Source organism: Staurois parvus, unplaced genomic scaffold (assembly GCF_062004578.1).
Source record: "Staurois parvus isolate SC_StPar_1 unplaced genomic scaffold, SC_StPar_1.0 ptg000019l, whole genome shotgun sequence".
NCBI lineage: Eukaryota > Metazoa > Chordata > Amphibia > Anura > Ranidae > Staurois > Staurois parvus.
Genome location: NW_028317815.1, coordinates 32,874,983 through 32,893,798, shown reverse-complemented (window position 1 = coordinate 32,893,798; position 18,816 = coordinate 32,874,983).

The window sequence follows — 18,816 nt, the reverse complement described above, 5'->3', positions numbered from 1 at the left end:
TATACAGGTGAAACTCAAAAAATTTGAATATCGTGCAAAAGTTCATTTATTTCAGTAATGCAACTTAAAAGGTGAAACTAATATATATATAGATAGAATCATTACATGCAAAGCAAGATAGTTCAAGGTGTGATTTGTCATAATTGTAATGATTATGGCTTACAGCTCATGAAAACCCCAAATCCACAATCTCAGAAAATTATTGTGAAAAGGTGCAATATTCTAGGCTCAAAGTGTTCCACTCTAATCAGCTAATTAAGCCATAACACCTGCAAAGGGTTCCTGAGCCTTTAAATGGTCTCTCAGTCTGGTTCAGTAGGAATCACAATCATGGGAAAGACTGATGACCTGACAGTTGTGCAGAAAACCATCATTGACACCCTCCATAAGGAGGGAAAGCCTCAAAAGGTAATTGCAAAAGAAGTTGGATGTTCCCAAAGTGCTGTATCAAAGCACATTAATAGAAAGTTATGTGGAAGGGAAAAGTGTGGAAGAAAAAGGTTCACAAGCAGCAGGGATGACCGCAGCTTGGAGAGGATTGTCAGGAAAAGGCCATTCAAAAGTGTTGGGGACTTTCACAAGGAGTGGACTGAGGCTGGAGTCAGTGCATCAAGAGCCACCACACACAGACGGATCCTGGACATGGGCTTCAAAGGTCGTATTCCTCTTTTCAAGCCGCTCCTGAACAACAAACAATGTCAGAAGCCTCTTACCTGGGCTAAAGAAAAACAGACCTGGTCTGTTGCTCAGTGGTCCAAAGTCCTCTTTTCTGATGAGAGCAACTTTTGCATCTCATTTGGAAACCAAGGACCCAGAGTACGGAGGAAGAATGAAGAGGCACACTGCAAGATGCTTGAAGTCCAGTGTGAAGTTTCCACAGTATGTGTTGATTTGGGGAGCCATGTCATCTGCTGGTGTTGGTCCACTGTGCTTCATTAAGTCCAGGGTCAACGCAGCCGTCTACCAGGAGATTTTGGAGCACTTCATGCTTCCTTCTGCAGACAAGCTTTATGGGGATGGTTCAATGACCGTGGGATTACTGTGTTTGATTGGCCAGCAAACTCGCCTGTCCTGAACCCCGTACAGAATCTATGGGGCATTGCCAAGAGAAAGATGAGAGACATGAGACCGAACAATGCAGAAAAGCTGAAGGCCGCTATTGAAGCATCCTGGTCTTCCATAACACCTCAGCAGTGCCACAGGCTGATAGCTTCCATGCCACGCTACATTGAGGCAATAATTGCTGCAAAAGGGGCCCAAACCAAGTACTGAGTACATATGCATGCTTATACTTTTCAGAGGTCCGATATTGTTCTACGTACAATCCTTGTTTTATTGATTGCATGTAATATTCTAATTTTCTGAGATTGTGAATTTGGGGTTTTCATAAGCTGCAAGACATAAACATCATAATTATGACAAATCACAGCTTGAACTATCTTGCTTTGCATGTAATGAGTCTATCTCATATAAAAGTTTCACCTTTTAAGTTTCATTACTGAAATAAATGAACTTTTGCACGATATTCTAACTTTTTGAGTTTCACCTGTGTATGTAAGTGGTTTTCCTAAACCTAATAAAGATGCTACAGATGTTTTTAATTATCGCCCTATCTCTTTTATCAATTGCGATCTGAAGGTCCTTACCAAGGTTCTGGCTTTGTGTCTTAATACCTTTCTGGAAACCTACATTCACAACGACCAATCAGGGTTCTTACAAGGACATCAAACACTGGATAAGATACGTCGGTCTCTGGCATTGATATCTGCAGTACAATCTAATTGGGATACCTCCAAGCCCAGGGAAATTTTGCTTTTATCATTGGATCTTCACAAGGTGTTTGATAGTTTGATCTGGGAATACTTATTAAACACACTGAGCACCTTTGGGTTTGGCTCCACCTTTATTTCTCTATTGTAAACTTTATATTGTACTCCTTCGGCTCAGATTTCCATACGAGGGTAAAAATCGTCTCCTCTTCTTATCAGATGTGGTACTAGACAGGGTTGTCCACTCTCTCCTCTACTTTTCGCACTGGCGATTGAACCCCTCGCTATTGCTATCTGTTCCCACTCTGGTATTATGGGTATTCACAGTGGCGGACAGGATCACAAGTGTGCCCTGTTTGCTGATGATGTCCTTATGTGTATCTCAAATCACCAGGTGTCCTTACCTAAATTGTTGGCTTTACAGCATCGATTTTCTCAAGCTTCGAGACTCTTTGAACTCTCATGAAAGACTGCTCTTAACATTACTTTATTCCCTTTAGAGGTACAGACTCTTCAGGACAATTACGACTTTCAGTGAGCTACTCACTCCCTTCCTTATCTGTGGGTTCATCTTATGCCTCCCATTGCGAATTTTTATCATGTGAACTACCCCCCACTCTTTTAACAGCTTAAAGAAGACGACGTCTTCGTCTTTGGGCAGACTTCCCTTTATCTTGGTTCGATAGAATTAACTCCATTAAAATGGCTTTCTTACCTAGACTACTTTACTTTTTTAGCACATTACCGATAGCAGTCCCTAGAGGAGAACTATTACGTTTACAATCTGAAGTTCTTCGTTTTGTGTGGGATAACAAACACCCCCCAATCAAATAAATCGACGTTTTACTCTCAGAAACCATGTGGCAGCTTGGGACTTCCCAGCCTCCTAGCTTTTTTTATACTACCCAGATAACACAGCTCTCTTATACTACAGCCAAAGGACCTAAACCCCAGTGGATTACTATTGAAGCCCTTTCTTGTCATCCTTATGCCATTGGCTCTCTGATGTGGCTTCCCAATCGGTTACGTCCACCCATTTTATACCCTGCATTATCTTACTCCTTAGATGTCTGGGACAGGCTACACATCCATAAGTCTCTATCTGCTCCTCATACCCCCTTAGCCCCTGTCTTCTGAAATCCTGAATTCATACCTGGGCTTACACCACCTTTTTTCAGTGGTTTCTAGGTATTGAGGATTACCTGAATGGGGATCAACTGTACTCTTTTCAACACTACCATCCAGTGAGACCTTTCAATATAATCAAATTGTGTCCTTTATACAATCCAAACTTAAGTTATTGACAGGACCCCTAACGCTCACTTCCTTTGAACTATCCTGTCAAGCTACTGAAATATTGAAAGGTCGAATATCCACTATCTATACCTCCCTAACTGATCCAAAAACCATGCTCCCTTATATGGTCCTGTCAGGGCTCCCAGGTATGACCAGAGATGTGTGACTGACGCAGGGAAACGCAGACTTCAGATATGGGATAAACAATATAATTTATTAACACTAACAATACAAACATAAACGCAGTGCAATACTAAACATAATACAGTGCAAACAAACCAAACCAACCACCCACAGATAACAGTACATACAAGCAAGCGTCGTCAGGCAGGCCGGGTCAATATCAATTGGGCAGGTAGGTACAGGGGGAGCAAGCGGAGAATGGTCGGGGTCACAGGCCAGGTTCAGCAGGTAGCAAGCAGCGTAGTACAGAGGGTCAAGCAGAGGGATGGTCAGGGTCACAAGCCAGGGATCAGAACAGGTAGCAAGCAGCGTAGTACAGAGGGTCAGGCAGAGGGATGGTCAGGGTCACAAGCCAGGGATCAGGACAGGTAGCAAGCAGCGTAGTACAGAGGGTCAGCAAAGGAACAGAAACAGGATGCAGGACAGATACAGGGCCCAGGACAAACACACACCAAGGCAGAGTCTGTGGGTCTGGCCATCCCTTAAATACCCCAGCATAATCAGTTCCAGGTGTTAGCTGGCTGCAAAGTTGAGTCTCTGATTGCTGGGAGCACCCGCTGGCCAGCCCTGGTACTGCAGATCAAAAGGCAGGTGAGTCCCACCATTGCTGGCCAGTCCATTCCTGACAGGTCCATTGGGAACAGGACTTAAATATCTCCCTAGAACTGGCTGACTGGCAGGACACTGCTTACATTCTGTCCAAGATTTCTATCAATACAACACTAATAGTATCTAACTATAACACACTTCTACGATGGTACTTGGTTCCCACACACCTTGAAAAAATACATTCTACTGCATTGCCTTCCTGTTTTTGGTACTGTGGGCAGATGGGAACCATGTACTACATCTGGTGGCAGTTGCCTGTGGTGTCTAGATTTTGGATCCGAATGCTTTTTTTATTTATTCAGTGACACAAGTGAATATCCGTAGATCCCCACAGGCAGCCCTTTTTCAGAAGTTGCCTTCAGGAATCCCCTAAAAATCAATCAAATTGATTCTTTATATGATCCTGGCTGCAAGGATCACTATTGCTAAACATTGGAAGCGATTGGTGATACCACTTGACTATGTTAAAAATACATTTAATTGGATCATGGTTAATGACAAGCTCACCTGCATTCTCAATAACAATACTTCGAAATTCGACAGAACTTGGGATCCTTGGATCCAGTTCCTCACTGTCCTTTAGCGGGACCATGGCTGATCCTCTTTTACTTCACTCTGTTTCTTATTCTCTTCTTTCCTCATTTCCTCCCTTCATTCTTTTGTCATACTTCTTGTTTCCATTATTGCCTTTTGATGTATCTGACTTTAGTATCCGACTGCTGTTTGGTCATGCTCAGTATTAACCGTTTTTCATAGTGAAATATGTACTGGAACACTGTTCATTGTTGCTGTTTACCCTTTTTACTGTGGATTAGACCAGATGTACTTCTTGGTCCCACACAAGTATACAATGTTCGACATAAAAATGGGGTGTGCAGCGCTATACAAATAAAACACACTGTCATAAGTATGACAAAATATGACAAAAAAGTCCTATAAACTGAATAATATACAGTCCAAGGTAATGTGATATCAGTCCAAAAAGGTATATTCCAGTGATGGAGTGTATATATATACATATTTCATATAATATATGAGTACACCAGCAGCAGACTTATTGCTAACTATCATTTCCCATTGCTAGGTTGGGTACATGCTGGCCATAGGCACAGTATGATACCACCTAGACTGATCTGAAGGCATTAACTACGATCGTTTGGCTCGCGCATGCGCAGTTTGAAGGTCTGTGGCATGCTTTCAAACCAATAAAATGGCCGCCGGAACTCTCGCGCATGCGCAGTGTACCGTCTGCCGACCATTTTAGAATGATTTCAATATCACCAATAACATGGCACCCGCGCATGCGCATTAGGCCGAATAGCCGGCAAAATGGCGCCCGCGCATGCGCAATGGGCCGAAAAACGGCAAAACGGCGCCTGGACACTTTTGGCGCGATTTTTTCATATAAATAGGAGCAAGGAAACGTCAGGCATGCATGGCATCACCCCTACAGGAGACGTGTTATTACACGAAGCGCGTCTAGGAGGAGCCTCTGCACGCCTTGACGTTACGCCACCGGATCAGGAGGTCCGGTGGCCATCACTTTTTACCCACTGGTCAGTGTATTCAAAGAGCTCATTTCACATTATATCTATATAGGTACTTTAACCCTGTACGTGTTTTATTTTATCATGATGATCTTTACTTAATAAATATATTTCATAATACTACACCATGAGTATTTCCATCTCTATCACCTGGCACTGAGCCTTCACATCTCAGCCCAGCATTCTAGGAGTCCACCCAGGCAGGAGAATTTGGGATATAGGTCCAGGCCATCATCTCTGGCAGCCGTTACCCCATTTACCACCAGAGGGCACCTTCACCATCAGGCTGTACCTTCACGGGACTTCCGGCTTCATGGAATTTCTATGTGCACATTAAATTGCACTTCCGGTGAGTGGGCAATTTTTCTACACCTTCATGTCGTGATGTTGGAATATACCCATTGGGATTGAAGTCATTCACACTCCATCACTGGAATATACCTTTTTGGACTGATATCACATTACTTTGGACTGTATATTATTCAGTTTATAGGACTTTTTTGTCATATTTTGTCATACTTATGACAGTGTGTTTTATTTGTATAGCGCTGCACACCCCATTTTTATGTCATACTCTTAGAAAGGCTTTTGTGGTTCCTTTTTGTGCATTAGCAGCTTTACTTGGTGCGCTCGCTAACTCATACATTTATACAAGTATACAATGTTCGTTTCCTCAATCTTTCCGACCAATGCCAATGTTACCTATGTTCACATGTGAAAATTGTCCTGAGAGCTCAGTATCTCTCATCTTTGTGTACTTTCTGTTTGTACAATTGTTCTTTTCAATAAAAAGATTGGAATATAAAAATGATTCTAACCAATGTAAGTGACCCAACTAATGTGAAACACAAGCAACCCTTAATTAAGAACTAGCTAAACTATAGGTTGAATAGGGTACAGCAGAATCAGACTGAAACGTAAGAAACAGCTGATCAGGCAGGGCAGGAACATGTCAGAAAGAGGAGCAGATACACAGGAACAGGTCCAAGCAGGCAGGATCCCAAGTAGCACAGTGAAACACTAAGCAACTGACAGATTCTGGAAGGAGCTAAATACTCTTCTAATTCCTTGGACCTGCTGGCTGATGGAAGACATCCAGTGGTGGACACTAGAACTACATTTATGTTTGTGGACCACAATGCCACCAGCAGGTGACCCAGTTCTTAACAGTTTGTTTTAGACACTGCAGTCCCCTGCATTCACCTAGGAGCTATAAGAAGTAATTTTACTTCTTATTGATGCAGGAAACACTACCTTGCAGTAGGGGGGTCAACCTGGTGTCTCTACCCTTGAAATTTTCATAGCCCCTACAGCTAAAATCTTTCCATTACACCTCTTATCTGAGGTATACCTATGTGGACTGGAAGCATGCTGAAGGGGCCTGGGTCCCACATCAGACTGTGTTTGAACTGTTACAATTTGAAAGGGAATTAGTAAAATGGTAGTCTATACCCACTGTGGATCTACAAGTGACCCACCTAACAGTACCTGTAAGCGAGTGCTTACTTTAAGGGCCGGTTCACACCACAGAAACACAGTCAAAATGCATTCCGGATGCATTTGTGCATGTGTGTTTTTAATGCATTTCGGTGCGTTTATAATGAGTTTCAGAATATTTACTTTTGTTGATTGTACTGGAATGCACTGCAACGGGGTGGACTTTGCCATTGGAAACCTACTGTCCATGTTTTTTTGTTGCAGAAAAAAACACATTGGACTTCAAGTGGTGTAAAAAAGCCCTTAGGAGTTCTAATGACCAGCAGTTGAAATCCCTTATTAAATCACACCTTTCTCTGGCATGTTCAGCACACTGTCCTGTGTTGGCTGTGACTTTAATCTGTCAAACCATGGAAGAACGGGTTAGTTCCCTCAAGAAGGATCTCTCCACTGCCATGGTGGATCCCTTCTTAATACAGATTGTGGAACATATGTCTGGAGCCTTATGTCTCAAATGTGAAAGTTCATAGATTTGATGTCTATACCAGTGTTTTTCAACCTTTTTCAGTCAAGCCACCCTTTAAGATTCTGCACAATCTCAGGACACCACATTTTAAAATGTTAAAAACTAAACTAATAGTTTCAAATAATGCAACATCCACACATGTAGGTCACCCAATGAAAGGAGTGATTTTTTTCCTTCCAAAGCAAATATACCTTTGCACACTAGTACTAATATTCCAGTGTCTCTCCTCAGTTTATGGCCCTCACTCAGCTAATGTGACCCCAGTGCTGACAGAGAGGGGCAAACAATGATGCTGTGCAGTCGCTCTGCATCCTCCTTGTCAACCGATGATACCATTGGTTGTTAGGATGCCAGAGACTAGAAGGTTGTAATGGTACACAATGAAAACCTTTTAACTAAAAGGCAGATTTCATCCATCATCTGGCTTGCATACATTTTTTGGGCAATTTTTAGGCGTTTTGCCAAGGCACCCCTGCAGGAACCTGAAGGCACCCTGGATGAGGAAGGTTGATCTATGCAAAGGCACCCCAGGGTGGCAGTGTATGCCTCAGTGGACTGTGTGTCTGCTCTGCAGCAGAGCGGACAGAGACCTGTCATCTGCCTACTCAGCGGGGATCAGCGGAGAGATCCCCTGCTGAGCAGGCGGATTATGCTGATGGCTCCGCCCCATCTGAAAGGGGCCTAACACTGTTAAAGACTCCAACAGTGTTCTTGCTGCAGTCCAGCTTATTATCTACAGTATGTGCACCCCCAGATACTTGTTCTCTACTACATCTACAGTCAGGTCCATAAATATTGGGACATCGACACAATTCTAACATTTTTGGCTCTATACACCACCACAATGGATTTGAAATGAAACGAACAAGATGTGCTTTAACTGCAGACTGTCAGCTTTAATTTGAGGGTATTTACATCCAAATCAGGTGAACAGTGTAGGAATTACAACAGTTTGCATATGTGCCTCCCACATGTTAAGAGACCAAACGTAATGGGACAATTGGCTTCTCAGCTGTTCCATGGTCAGGTGTGTGTTGTTCCCTCATTATCCCAATTACAATGAGCAGATAAAAGGTCCAGAGTTCATTTCAAGTGTGCTATTTGCATTTGGAATCTGTTGCTGTAAACTCTCAAGATGAGATCCAAAGAGCTGTCACTATCAGTGAGGCAAGCCATCATTAGGCTGAAAAAACAAAACAAACCCATCAGAGAGATAGCAAAAACATTAGGCGTGGCCAAAACAACTGTTTGGAACATTCTTAAAAAGAAGGAACGCACCGGTGAGCTCAGCAACACCAAAAGACCCGGAAGAACACGGAAAACAACTGTGGTGGATGACCGAAGAATTCTTTCCCTGGTGAAGAAAACACCCTTCACAACAGTTGGCTAGATCAAGAACACTCTCCAGGAGGTAGGTGTATGTGTGTCAAAGTCACCAATCAAGAGAAGACTTCACCAGAGTGAATACAGAGGGTTCACCACAAGATGTAAACCATTGGTGAGCCTCAAAAACAAGAAGGCCAGATTAGAGTTTGCCAAACGACATCTAAAAAAGCCTTCACAGTTCTGGAACAACATCCTATGGACAGATGAGACCAAGATCAACTTGTACCAGAGTGATGGGAAGAGAAGAGTATGGAGAAGGAAAGGAACTGCTCATGATCCTAAGCATACCACCTCATCAGTGAAGCATGGTGGTGGTAGTGTCATGGCGTGGGCATGTATGGCTGCCAATGGAACTGCTTCTCTTGTATTTATTGATGATGTGACTGCTGACAAAAGCAGCAGGATGAATTCTGAAGTGTTTCGGGCAATATTATCTGCTCATATTCAGCCAAATGCTTCACAACTCATTGGACGCCGCTTCACAGTGCAGATGGACAATGACCCAAAGCATACTGCAAAAGCAACCAAAGAGTTTTTTAAGGGAAAGAAGTGGAATGTTATGCAATGGCCAAGTCAATCACCTGACCTGAATCCGATTGAGCATGCATTTCACTTGCTGAAGACAAAACTGAAGGGAAAATGCCCCAAGAACAAGCAGGAACTGAAGACAGTTGCAGTAGGGGCCTGGCAGAGCATCACCAGGGATGAAACCCAGAGTCTGGTGATGTCTATGTGTTCCAGACTTCAGGCTGTAATTGACTGCAAAGGATTTGCAACCAAGTATTAAAAAGTGAAAGTTTGATTTATGATTATTATTCTGTCCCATTACTTTTGGTCCCTTAATAAGTGGGAGGCACATATGCAAACTGTTGTAATTCCTACACCGTTCACCTTATTTAGATGTAAATACCCTCAAATTAAAGCTGACAGTCTGCAGTTAAAGCGCATCTTGTTCGTTTCATTTCAAATCCATTGCGGTGGTGTATAGAACCAAAAATGTTAGAATTGTGTCAATGTCCCAATATTTATGGACCTGACTGTACATCTACTCCTCAGATGGAGACTTTGGTCACCAGTGCCTTCCTCCTTCTCAGATCCACAATCAGCTCTTTTGTCTTAGTCACATTTAGATACAGATGATTATCCTCACACCATGTGACAATCTTCTCCACCACAATCCTATACTCAATCTCTTTCCCATCCCTGACATATCCCAATGACGCAGAGCCATCAGAAATCTTTGTCAAGACTCTGGTGGCTGAAATCAGTGGTATAGACAGTACAGAGGAAGGGAGAGAGAACTTTGCTCTGTGGAACCCCAATATTGCTGACCACCCTATCCGGCACACAGTTGCAAACAAACACACACTGTGGTCTTCCAGTCAGGTAGTCTGCAATCCATGATACATGGGAGACATCAGCCTGTATCGCTGCTATTTTCTCACCCAGGAGAGCCAGCCTGATAGTATCAAAAGCACTTGGGAAGTAAAAAAACATGACCCTCGCATTGCTTGCTGACTTATCCAGATGTGTTTACGTGTGATTTAGCATGAAGATGATAGCATCCTCAACTCGCAGTCTCAGCTGCTAGGCAGACTGCATAGAGTCTAAATATTTACTAACCATGGGCTGTAACTGATGTTAAACAAGTATCTCCAGGGTCTTCATGTTGTGGGAAGTCAGGTCCACTGGTCTGTAATCCTTGGCGCCATAAGGACTCAGTATCTTCGGCACAGGAAAAAGACATTATCATATGGTAAAGGCATAAATCTCCAGTGTACCAGAATGTTAGTGAGTAGAAACAAAGTAAATTGAGAGGTGTTTGATACAGTAGTATCAATATGGAAAACAGTGTGTACAGCAAGATGAATGAGAGCGTGTACAAAATAGCAATTGGGTGAAAAACAGGAACAGTGTATCCAGATAATGAGGAAGTGTTAGAGCTGATTCATACATGTGTGGTGCGGATTGAAGCTCAGGTTTCACAGCTAATTGATACAGTAGTTGTTCACCAGTTCATGTCACGTTTATATCAGGTTCAGGACAGGATTAGCTTTCAGGATTATACTGTTCACACAAATGCGGTTTAGAAATGGTTCCCATAGAAATCAATAGCCTGTAATCCGCACCTGAACCTGACGGCGCTGCTCAGAAATCGTAAATGACTCTTTTCAAACTGCACTGAAGCCACACCACCAGTGCACTGGACATATGTGAACAGACACCATAGGAAGCAATGTATTTTCACATGTCATGCAGATTGGATGCAGTTCAAACTGCATCCAATCCGCATATATACAGTATGAACCGGCACTAACAGTGATAGCTGACAATGGAGTAGTTGGTGCCAAACAGAAAACAGCAGAGGTTGGGGTTAAAGCTGATTGCAAGGAATTAAACAAACTGTACCCTTGCAGTGCCCCCCCCCCCCCCCCCAACACACACTACTAGGTTAAAGTATATGTGAACTAACCCATTCAGTTTAAAAAAATAAATTAAATGTATAGAATATATATATTATATATATATATATATATATACAGTCGGGCAAAAAAGTATTTAGTCAGCCACCAATTGTGCAAGTTCTCCCACTTAAAAAGATGAGAGAGGCCTGTAATTCTGTAATTGGCATCATAGGTAGACCTCAACTATGAGAGACAAAATGAGAAAAAAAAATCCAGACAATCACATTGGCTGATTTGGAAAGAATTTATTTGCAAATTATGGTGGAAAATAAGTATTTGGTCACCTACAAACAAGCAAGATTTCTGGCTCTCACAGACCTGTACCTTCTTCTTTAAGAGGCTCCTCTGTCCTGCACTCATTACCTTTATCAATGGCACCTGTTTGAACTTGTTATCAGTATAAAAGACACCTGTCCACAACCTCAAACAGTCACACTCCAAGCTCCACTATGGTGAAGACCAAAGAGCTGTCGAAGGACACCAGAAACAAAACTGTAGACCTGCACCAGGCTGGGAAGACTGAATCTGCAATAGGCAAGCAGCTTGGTGTGAACAAATCAACTGTGGGAGCAATAATTAGAAAATGGAAGACATACAAGACCACTGATAATCTCCCTCGATCTGGGGCTCCACGCAAGATCTCACCCCATGGGGTCAAAATGATCACAAGAACGGTGAGCAAAAATCCCAGGACCACACGGGGGGACCTAGTGAATGACCTGTAGAGAGCTGGGACCAACGTAACAAAGGCTACCATCAGTAACACACTACGCCGCCAGGGACTCAGATCCTGCAGTGCCAGACGTGTCCCCCTGCTTAAGCCAGTACATGTCCGGGCCCGTCTGAAGTTTGCTAGAGAGCATTTGAATGATCCAGAAGAGGATTGGGAGAATGTCATATGGTCAGATGAAACCAAAATAGAACTGTTTGGTAGAAACACAACTCGTCGTGTTTGGAGGAGAGAGAATGCTGAGTTGCATCCAAAGAACACCATATCTACTGTGAAGCATGGGGGTGGCAACATCATGCTTTGGTGCTGTTTCTCCGCAAAGGGACCAGGACGACTGATCCATGTACAGGACAGAATGAATGGGGCCATGTATCGTGAGATTTTGAGCGCAAACCTCCTTCCATCAGCAAGGGCATTGAAGATGAAACGTGGCTGGGTCTTCCAACATGACAATGATCCCAAACATACCGCCCGGGCAACGAAGGAGTGGCTTTGTAAGAAGCATTTCAAGGTCCTGGAGTGGCCTAGCCAGTCTCCAGATCTCAACCCCATAGAAAACCTTTGGAGGGAGCTGAAAGTCTGTGTTGCCCAGCGACAGCCCAAAACATCACTGCTCTAGAGGAGATCTGCATGGAGGAATGGGCCAACATACCAGCAACAGACGCCTGAGTTTTAGGTGTTGGATAACATTACAGCTACGCTGCACTCTCAACCGCCGGTTTCCCTTTACCTTTGAAGGGGTCACGCTTTTAAATACAAAAAGCGTGGGCTCTTTTATTGGGGTTACCTTAGACCCTCGCTGCATTCTATGTACAGGCATCTTCTTACTGACAAAACCTAGCTCGGTTGGTTTCCCCCCGTACACTGCATGCTTCCTTTGGTCACTGACAGTCTCAGATGACAGCAATGTCCTACTATCCTTCTGAAGGACAGACCGATTGTCTTGCTCTTCAGATGTTTTTATGTCAGGGGACCTCTTTAAATTATCCACTTCCTTAAAGTTTTCCCTCTGGGCAGATAAGCTATTTAAAGTTTCTCTTCCCAGAGTACCCTCCTGAACCTGTAGGGGGCCTAATTCAGCCGCAGCTTTTAGCTCAGCTGTGTCTACCACATCATTACCCACCACATCACATGTTTCAGGGTTATCAGCACGCATGTCCTCATGACCTTCAGGTGCATCATTAGGCTTATGGTCAGAAACATCCACACCTTTGTCAGAACTCATTTCAATGTTTGGCAGGGCAGTGTCTGGAAACCAAGTGCACAGCTTGGAGTGGTTGTCTCCCATGGCAACGTCGCTATCCACCAGCTCCACTGGCACATGTACCTCTTCCAGCAACTGTCCTGACACCTGACGGTCATAACACAATTCCACATTTGGTTTACTGACCCCAATCACTTGATTTGTGCCATCTGACACTTCCACCAACACTGGCTCATTTGGTATCACACTATTCGATCCTACACCATTGGATCCTTTGTGGGTTGTGGGCACGATCTCTGCTATGTGCTCAATCTCACTTGGCCCGTCCATATTGGGAGGGAGACCATCTGCAGCAACAGCAAGTGTGCCCTTGTCTATAAGCTGATCTGCCGTCCCTCCATTTAGCACAGCAGAAGTCATGTCCACTCCACTGTTGGAAGCAGAGGTCCCTTTTAACAAAGCCAACAGGTTTTCAGCCCATCTGTCCCAGTCTACTTTCTCTGCGCTCCAATCAGAGGTACTACGCAGTACCGCACCAACTGTCGGAGGAGACACAGGACAGAGTGGCTCAGCAGACACATCACATATATCACTTTTGTTCAACCAAAACTGTGGCACTAAATTTTTAACCTCAACAGGTTGCAATACCACACCCTCACCACCGTACTCTGGTGGCGCTTCATTCACCTCATGAACACTTCCATACCTATTGTCATTACTGACAGACTCCATTAACCCATTATCACCAGGAGCATTTTCAAAAATTCCAGTTTTAGCATTTAAATTATCAAGTACTCTCTTGTCCAGAGCAGCACCATAGTTGTCCAAGGCAACCTCTGGCTCCAACACACAGAGCTCCCAGGAGGTTTCCATGGACACCTTTGCAGTCTTGGATACTGTTGCCAAGGGCAACAACATATCTTCAATCATATTCATATAAACACTATTATCTTTAGTGAGCTGTGCTAGCTCATCACCAACCATAACATTATATTTACCAACAGTAACACTTTTGTCGGCATGACCATCAGCATTCTCATTGCATATAGACATCACTGTGATTTTTGCAGGTAATCCCTGGCTATTACCCAGCTGAGCAGCCTGTGAGCCATGCTTCACAGCACTCTCTCTCTTTAAAGGGACACTATATTCAGTTTTAGCAGCTCCATAGCTGACCTGGGAAATCCTCTGCTCCGTCACTGCGGGCTCCTGGGAGGTTTCCCTGGGCATCTCTGCAGCGCCTGTCACTAGGGAACACGGTGCCATGACAGTTTTGGTCACCCCTAGTTTACCTTCCCCAGCCTTCTGCTGGATTATAGCAGGCACATGCAGAGTCCCCATGTCCTTTTCCATATTTAGTCCTGCTGATCGTTGGGCTTCCTTGGACTCAGTCCCACAAACTGAAACAGTCTTACCCTTTCCTGAAGCAGGTGTCATAGCCTTCACTTGAGTGCGTTGTCTCTCCTCTGTGGTTTCTCCACAGGCTGACTTCCCCAAGTGGTCACGGTGCAACACTGCAGCCATTCCGGACCAACTTACACCCCCTGCAGGTAACACAAGATCCCTGTTGCTAGGGGTAGCTGCCAACATTTTTAAAAATGAATCTGGGCTTGCAGATGAAGACTTTTGCTCAGTAGCACCCTCATCAGTGGTATTCCATAATCTGGGGCAGGAAAAGATACCATGCCCAAACTGACCACATTCCAGGCAGGGTATTACCTTCTTGGGATACGGAACGACATCTCCCTTGTAGCCCCTTCTCCTGGTTGGCAGGCTTTCTCCTGTTGCTATGGGAGATGGCACTCTCCCAGCTGAACTTTGTGGGTTCCTCCAGATGCGCTGAACTCTCATTTCTGCGTTGTCACAATCCTCTGCAGACGACACTCCTCTTACATGGTCCGCAGGCCTGAAGTCACATGTGTTGCTATGGGCAACCACATTCTTCTCAAACTTGTGGTCAGGCTGTCGCTCCTTCCTTGCACTCAGAGCCGGCTTGCCTAACACAGATGCAGTCCTTTGCTTTGATATGCAACTTTGCAATGGAGGCTGACACAAAGGGCATTTAGAGACAGTGTGCCCCCACTCCCTGCACCGCAAGCATCGCTCTTGCCAGCGTGTCTTGTCCAGGCTCCCCACATTGCAGCCTTTGTCCAGCTTAGGACTCTGCACATTCATAGCTGGTCTCCTTTCACCAGTGTTGCCAGCAGCAACAACATGCACTTCCCATTTTGGCAAACTTTGTTCATTTATGTATGGGGCTTGTTCTGGGGATAACAACCCCTCCAGCCACAGGGCTCGGTCTCTCATATCAGCAAATCTTGCTTCTTTTCTTTGCTTTGACTGCCCCATCTTCACAGTCACTTCACAACACTTTTGCACAGTCCAACAACCAAGAAATTAAGCACTGTCTCTTTAAGGCAGGTTCTCCTCACCTGCACACACACCAAATTGTGCTGTCCATTGCACAGAAACACAGTTCATATAACTGATGAACTTACTTCATTGCTGGGATCTCTAGTTCTGCCCGCATCCTCCACCATATGTGGGAACTCGCTTCAAGGGGTAGAGCTCTTCTTGTAAAGCACACAGCAACTCGCTTTCTTTTCAGGGCTTTTTTACCCACTTTTATTTAAGAAAGTTCAAGAAAACACAAATGCTTCCCACGCAGGGGTATCCACCATCAAACACAACAATATTCAGCCTCCTGGCTTGCACGCAGTTTTAAGTCTGCCTCCTGCAGACTCTTCCCAAAGTATGGCACTAGCACACAGCTAGTCCGGCTTCCACCTGACTCCACGGCAGAGACCTCCTGCCTGCCGGGGTGGAATCCTCCTGACTCCGTTTGCCGGGGTGGAGCCCAGAATCATGGCCTGGCCTCCACTAAAAGGCCTGCACACACCTGTGCAATCAGCACGCTGGCTGCTCCCAAAATATGGGCCCAGGATTGGAGATTTCATCCCTCCCAAATCTCTAAGAAATCTCCAGGCTACAGGTCCCAAAACAGGCTTTACAAACCAAAGAGGAAACTTATAAATCAGTTTCCTCTGCATTGTGAGAACTGCCTGGAGCCCCTCAACCTGTTTAGTTGAGAATCCTGTGTCTCCATCATGATTTCCACCATGGCAGGATACCGCACTGCCACAATATATATATATATATATATATATATATATGGTATTTCACACAAAGGAAGCAATGCAAGGAGGACAGGCTACTTTTTAATACAAATACTGTACATGTAAGAATATGAAATGTTGGGGCAACATATTCTTTAAATGCTGTTTGGTCTATGGGTGAAGGGAAATGGTGTATTACTTACCCCTCATTCCATGGCTGTTCTCTTCTGCCCAAAGTTGTAGGGCTGTTAAAGTGGAACTAAACCCATCACAGTTTAAAAAACAGTTACATAGCATGCTGGGAATGTAGCGGTCACATTTGCTTGTGCTCTCAACCAAACTGTCAAACCATCAAATGGCTGGTGTCATAACTGATCACATGTGCAGCACCATGGCAGTTGCAAATCACAGAGGGTAAGATGGCAGCTTCCTTGACTAAAAAGGATAGGAGGGTTTAGTTCCTTTAAGGCTCCATTGTCCATAAAGAAAGCTTTCAAACAGGGCCCAAAGTGCTTTGGAGAGGTGGCAGTGCTGGAACGCTCATGAATGAAGGGAGCCTGCAAGGGCGAGGAACAAAGTAAATATTTCTCCTTATTCTGGCACACTTAAGCTGTGCCTTTATACTAAATCTAGCGCTGCCATTGCAGAAAGCAGTGGGCAGGACTGGGTGTGACCAGCTGTTGACTGACAAGCTATAGGTTTATGAATCAGAAGTGATGGTGCTAATAGCCGTGCGCCTTAGAACATCTTATTATTCCACTGTAGTGCAAGCAGGCAAAGCCTGAATGAGAGTGGCAACTCTGCTCAGAATTCAGAAGTGCAGTGCAGCATTGTTAGCACACCATCGCTGGAAGTTGCATTTGGTGGACTTCACTGGCCGATTCAACACTTATTTATAAAACTTTGCATGGGGACCAAGAGAGAAAATAAGTATAAGGCTAGGTTCACATCTATGCAGATTTTTCCCACAGTGGATCTGCACTTGTTCCCATAGCCACAACCACCTGCACAGAAAAACACGCTGGATGCGTGCTAGAGCTATTAAAGTGTTACAAAACCCACAACAGTAAAATCAGTCTGTATATGCAATAAAGCATGTTTGTTATACTCACTGTGTAAAAAGGCTGTTTGATCCTGCCTTCTCTGATCCTCCCCTTCTTTTACTGTCCTCAATCCATCTGCCATAGTGCAGAGCAGCAGTGGCAAGTATGCACATGTTCTGTTTGGTGTGTATTGCTAGCGGGGTTTTTTTTTTTTTTTGCATGCGATTGGCACAAGGCCAATCAGAACTGTCCAGACAGAGGGTCAAAGGTCATGCAGCCTCATAGGAAAGTCAGAAGAGAATGATAACTCCTCCTACAAGATTAACCAGTGCTCAGCCAGACACTGATAGAAGTCACAAGACTGCTATATATTGCTGATGAGAAAAGGTATTTTTGCTGTTTGTATTTACTATAATAATTGCATTTCCATGTTCTGTGTACTGTGGAAGACTTGATATAGTGAATGCAAGGGCATGGGTTTAGTAACACTTTAATTCTAATGGCACACTGCAAGCACTGGAAATCACTTCCGCACTGGGAACCGCATAGCCCTTGAAGTTCCCGTGCAAGCTACGATTTCTAAAATGCTGCATGGACATTTTCCCTTCATCTCAGGAGGCACGGCAGCCCAGTCAAATGAATGGGCTGTTGTGCCCGTGCAAAACACAGCTGGCAGAACCGCATATGTGTGAACCTAGCACTTAAGAGCTGTAGCAGATTTTTAACAGGAGTCCATAGTTCTACAAGTTGTACTTTATAATAGGTTACATTTAAAGGGCAGAGATTGGGTGAGGGTGCATTCATAACCACTTGTCATGCTACTTTACCTGGAAAACATACAGACAACCTTGTCCCACAAACTCATTTCAAGCTGGTTATTAAGATTGCAGACACAAATTAGGTATTTATGGCGCTGCCAGTTGCATCCTAATGTAGTATACAAAAATATTGGCTAAGATATTTTCAGAATTAAAGCATACAAAAGGTAATACAGCCCAGCAAGTTTATTAAAGGGGAAAAATACAGGCTATCCACACACACATTAACATGGAACTGCACTAGAATGCTTTGGAGTGAAGCACAGCATTGTTCTAGCTAAATCGAGCACAGAAGCCTTATCTTACACTTTCAAATGGATACCTGTTTACACAGTTTCTGAGCAGAATCAATATTTATATTTTATGGTACATGCACGCTAATGTAGTCAGTGCAATTATCATGCTAATTCGTAAACTGGTGAGCACAAAGCAACCACGGTCATAAAAATGAAATTACAGCTATTTTTCATAGTTACCGATGCAATTAATAAGCTCCCACCTAGCCATCTCACTGGTGTATAAGACATTGTCCTGGTCCTTCCTGTTATCTTCTTCTCCTTTAACTCTACCTTCAAGTGGTTGTAATATAAAGCCTTAAGGTTTTTTTTTTTTATCCTAATGCATTCTATGCATGGACCACCCCCCAATACTTGGCCTCATCGCGATTCAGCGGCTCTCCTGGCTCTG